This window comes from Microtus oregoni, unplaced genomic scaffold, assembly GCF_018167655.1.
Source record: "Microtus oregoni isolate MIOR12 unplaced genomic scaffold, Mior012 000013F_ref0000133, whole genome shotgun sequence".
Classification (NCBI taxonomy): domain Eukaryota; kingdom Metazoa; phylum Chordata; class Mammalia; order Rodentia; family Cricetidae; genus Microtus; species Microtus oregoni.
This window is the reverse complement of record NW_024543072.1, coordinates 16,616,129-16,622,128: the sequence shown is the minus strand read 5'-3', so window position 1 is coordinate 16,622,128 and position 6,000 is coordinate 16,616,129.

Sequence of the window (6,000 nt, the reverse complement as noted above, 5' to 3'; positions counted from 1 at the left end):
TGCTTGCACGTTACTGATATTTATTTGGGATCCTCCTAAGCTCATTTCACATCTGTAGTGACTTCTTTGGTAGTTTAGTAGTCACCTAGTGGCTCAACAGGGAGTTTCCCAAATTCAAGGGGTAAATCTGCCTCATTACCTATATAACAGTGTTTTTGAAATACAAATAAATGGAAAGGCAATGAGCTACATCAAATCCTTCTTGTATATATGGTGAGATTAAAGTAGCATATTAATGATGATAAATCATCATGTGTTAAAATGTTAACTGAAATTAGCATGTCAGCTGCTGAGCCAATAACTTAAAAAGATATAAACACAATAAGTAAATTGGACTTGGTTTATTTGTAGTGATCTTATCCTAGGGCACTGCCAAACTCATCTATCCACTAGATATAGGAATCCCTATTTCTGTTAATTCATTGGAATTATGTCATGCCATCTGCAAGGTGGGAGGCAGCTTGCTTTCATCTCAATATAGGTTTTTATGCAGCCAGTACAGTTTAAATATTTTCATCATAAAATATCCTGCTTCCTTATTCATAAATTATGATGGTTTGTTATTTCCGAGGAGTTTTTGCCTTGTACTCAGGACTTGAGTTTTATTGGATAATCCCTGAGAATTTAATTTAAATGATCCTGTAGCTATGTAGCACATTACTGGAAGCAGGAACTGTTTTCCATTTGATGGTAAACAATTTAATGATGACTAATCATCCATTTTCCTAAATAAATTACAGTGAGGTCAATAAAGAATGAGCTGGTGGCAGTAACTGCTCGTAGAAGATAAGGCGTAAACTAATGAGACTGACAAACTTAGCCCAAGCAGTGCCTCTACAGGACTGCTGCAACACCGGCTCCTCACAGACATGCCAGCCAGACTCATTCTGTAAGTTTCCCTTTAAAGCCAGTTAGTCTATGGTCTAAAATCTTCTCAGCCCTCCCTTCTATTTCTTTTTTCAAGTGCCTTATAAATTAGGGGTGGTGTGCAGTGGCAAAGTGCTTACCTACCAGGCATGTGGCCCTTGGTTCAACCCCCAGCACTGGAAAACAAAGTGTTTATTGTCTGTATTTAAGGCAACCAACATGGTATTTTAACATGTGTATGCATAGTAAAGAGATTTGTATCAGAGATGCCAGACTCCATTATCTAAGAGTTGCTTTTCTTTCGGCATATGAAGAGAATTCAAAATCTGCTCTCAACCCATTTGTACTATAAAATGTAGTGTTAGCTGTCAGTAACTGTAGCCCTGGTATTTTGTGCTAAATATCTAGATTTACTCACTTGAAATTCGATGCTTTTACTATTTTATTCCAACACAGAAACTACAATGGAATTAGAATAAATGAGCAAACAGCTGGAGAGTTGGTAAGAGCAAAATAGAGTTCCATTACATAAGGGGTGTGTATACCATACATATAAAAAGTGATGGAGAATATTATCAGTCTCTACTCTGTGATCTCCCCTTCTTAGGACCTGTCACAATCAAACAAAAATCGTCTTTCTTTGAAAGCCAGAATAACACTCCATATATGACTTCTTTGGCTCTGACGTGTAGTATGGATGCGTGTATAGTCATCACCTCCTGTAAGAGAAAAGGTAAATTATAGAGGAAAAGTTTGTTGATTTTTGACTCCCAACCTTTCCTAGTAGAAGGGGAGTGAAATGAACGAAGGACAAGACTACCTTCAACTTGCATACTCTCCATAAATACCAACAAGTAAAACTTAGGAGACAGATCTCAAGCTTGTACCCTGTATGGACATGAAGTATATAGGCCTACTAGTGAAAAAGCTGTGATTAATACCATGTCAGGTTTTGGATTCTGAAATGTTTAATTGGAAGTCAAATGAAAAGGATTATCACAGTACTCTGCTCTTGTGAGCATCATTTTATTCATTTATTGGAGGAGATTTTGACAGTATCTTTAGATAAAGATGTAATAACTGAGAAATTCTATGTAGTTTATAAACCTAACTGTTTCACTGGTGTAGAAAAGGAACTACAGATCAGTGTACACAGACCCAATGTCCTAAATGTAACCAACTACATATATCATAAAATAGCTATTCTATGAAATATTCTAAATTGTAAAAATAAGTACAACAGAATATGTTCACATGACTGGATGTACCAATATAAGAACAAGAAAACAAAAATGGACACTGGTGTTCAAAGACATGTTCATGAGTATCAAAACTAAACCACTCAAAATAATAGACATTTGGTTAAATGAGAAGCATATAAAATAAAATCTTAAATAATGTGTAAAATCAAATTGTTAAATTCATCAGATAAAATCTTTTCATGAACAGAAAGTTATCCTCACAGAAATGCAAGTATAATATTAAAGTTTATGCCTTATGATTGATTATTGTTCAAACGTGCTCATCATATTAATTTTGCTAAAATATTTTTGTATTATATTAACATTAGAAAAAGAAATATATTTTATCTTTACACTTTCATTCAGAATCCATGTCAAACTTTATTCTAATCATTTGTCAGAACTTATAGTTCAGAGGATATCCTGACCAATTTTGAAGATATTTCAAAATTATCAGCCTTCTATCTATTAATATGGAATTACCACTTAGACTCCTCTAACATTGAAATGTCTTTCCTTCACTATTTACTTTTACAATTAAACATACTACTGGAGACAATTTTATTTTGTAGGTGATATAAATCAATATTTTTCAAATTGTACTTATCAGTATCCACCTTTTATTAATACCATAATTTTCAGTTAAAGTACTGTTTTATGTATTCATTAAAAAAACATGAACCCTTAGCAATTATTTATTCTTTGAATATTTACTCAGATATGTGCATAAACTCATTTAGTGGTCTCAATTTTAACTCTAACAAAAATATTACAACTTTTGATGTTTGCTTTTCAGTCTGAGTTTTCATTTTTTTAAGTTTGTTTTTAATGATTTTTGTCTTTATTTTTTTAATGATAAACTGATTGGCTCATAAGCTCAGGCTTCTTGTTAACTCTTATAATTTGTATTAACCCATTATTCTTATCTATGTTAGCCACTAATGATGTATGTCTTTAAAATTAATTTTCAATAGCTTCTTGTTCTCTTACCATCCTCTTTACTTTTGTCTACAGTCATGTACTTGTTATTGATGAAATATCTGTCATTTTTTTTCCATCATAAGCCTTGTGGAATGTGAATTTGTTGGAGGGAGAAGAGTGGTGAATAATTTTTTTTTTTGCTTTGTTCATTGTTTTCTCTCCTTTTCCCTGTTAATTCATTTAGTTGTTTTTTCGTTTTGTTTTCTTAGACTTGTTATGTAATCTTTATATGAAGTTTTTCTATTGTCATATCTATTAATATTTAGCTTCTTTTTAAATGTCTCAGCTGCTGCTCTTCTTACCTTCTATGTTTCCTGTAGTCAGGGTGTTGACTGATGTTGTTACTTTGCTGGTTTATTTCAGTGCTTAAATTGCTTCTTGTAGTCACAGACAGCGCAATTCTGTGTCCAATTTCAGGCAGGCCTTAACTTCTTTTTTTTACTGTTTTTAATCTATGTTCATGAGAAGTATATTAACAGTTAATTGCAATGATTTGGTCATTAACTCTATATTGTTCTTTGTTAGCATTTATTGATCATTATATTAACAGTTTTTCTGAAACTTGGATAAGAGTGAATGTACTATATTTTTTTTTTAATTTGCATTGGTTTCAAAGATACCTTGTAATAAAAAATGTAAGAGTTTGTCTGTTTTTGAAAATATTCAAGAAATTTCTCCTTACATATTACTTTCCATTATTTTCTACATTGTGTTTGTCATAAACACTTGTAAATATTTAATTTAGCTTTCACTGTGTATTCATACCTCTACTACTTTCAAAATTTAATATTTTTCTCTTTTTGTAGCATTTTGGAGCTCAGTTTTTATTAAAATAAGGCTGCCTAAATATGAAACAAGAAAAGTAATAGCAAAATCTGTGTTTCAAACAAATGACTCTGTCAGGCTTCTCAATATTCTCATTTTCCTAAAAGTATTGCTATAGGAATCAAAACAGAAAATAATAAGAATATCTGCTAAGCAGGCAAACAGAAAGATGCTAACTTTAGCTCAACCATATGGCTAGATCATGAAAAATAAAGCAGCACCAGCTTTAGAATAAGTAGGAGATGCTGAATGAGTAATCAGTAGCATTAGCTTTTTCTGTCCAGCTATGTAGCACAAGATAGGGTTGTGAAACAGGAGAGGTAAACTTTCAGGAAAGTCACAGTTTATGCTTTGGTTGGTTTCAAAAGTCAACTTTCAACAACGTAGAATCTGAGCAATGAGTCTCAATTGAGGAATTGTCTACACTTGGTTTTCCTGTACATGCATCCATTAATTGATTTTTCTGATATGGGAACACCTACCCCAAACATAGGTAGCACCTTTTGATAGTACCCCACTTCAAAAAATTGCACGGAAGAAGGGAAATTATTATTATTTTTTTGATTGCCTGGCCTTCCCTCTTGGCCCCACACTTAGTTACCCCACAGCTGCAGCTGATTCCTTGGCAAATGTGAAGCCAATTTGATGGGCTTCTGTTGTGGACTGCGGACCAGTGGCTCTCCAGGAATCTTATGTCTTCAGGAATTCCATGTCTCCAGGAATCCCGTGTCTGTCTTGAAGAATCCAATGTCTCCAGGAATCCCATGTGTCCAGGAATACTATGTTTCCAGGAATCCCATGTCTTCAGGACTGGATTGGGACTGTTGAGGACTGATAATCTCCTCAACAAGACCAAGGGTTCTTGGTCTTTTACTTGTGAGACCTTTGATGTTGGGCTATTTTAAGCATATTTTGTAGCTAATATAATAGATCGTTTATTAATATATATTCATTTGCCAATTCTGTTGCTCTATAGAACCCTGTCTAATAAAACAAATTATAGCTTAAAAAATAGGAAGGAATCCTGGGAATGCAACTCAGTGTTAGAACACTTACCTTACTGTACATGTGGTTCTATCCCATATAAATAACAGAAGTCAGTAAATAAATAATAGAAGACTTGATACAATATATTTTATACTCATAAATGCATCAAAAATGTGTTTATATGAGCCCCTACTAACATTTTTGACACCTGACTTTCAGTAATGCTAAAAGGAACCCCACATAAATCCTTCCATTTTAGAAAACCTTGAAAAAAGAAGCAAAACTTTTTTTGGAGTTCCCGAAAATTCTAAACACATTTTATAATGCAAATGAAAGTATGTAAACATAATGACACTTCTTCATGAGGATTTTATTCTCACAGGAAAGCTAGGAATTGAAAAAGTGACAAGTCATACAAAGGAAAGTAGAATGTTGTACAAGACAAAGAAAATAAATCCATTCTTAGTAGCAGTAAGAGATTTCTGGAGTATTGAGCTCTCTAATGAAACAGCTTACAACATTACCTAAAAGTAAATCTTAGAAACAGCGGTTGAAAAAAAAATTAGTCAATATAACAGTAACATTAAGTTTGCTGGATTATGTGAATGTCTCAATTGGGGTTTGGGGCCATAGATAGGATACTAACTCACTGTCTATTGTTAATATTTTATTCAAAAATTACGTTTGTAATTTTTTAAAATGGAAATTATAATTACAAAATTTCTCTTTCCTTTCCTTCCCGCAAATCTTCCAGTATTCCTCACCCTGCTCTCCTTCAATTTAATGGCCTCTTTTTTCGTCTATATGCATATTTGTATATATGTATATATTCCTAAATATAGCCTGTTCAGTCCTTACAATGTTATTTGTATGTCAGTTTTCGGGGCTGTCCATTTGGTACTTGAGAATTAATTAATGTTCTCATCCATGCAGTTATCATTAAATGTTCAATTATTGTTTGAGCTGGTAGGATCATGATTTTCCTTGAGTGTTGCAGTTCTAGCCTCAGTTAAAGTTAGTAAAATAAATAAGACACATATTCGTAAAGAAAAGTATTGAAATTTTTGAATGAAGAATAATATCTGTAGAGATTCATTTG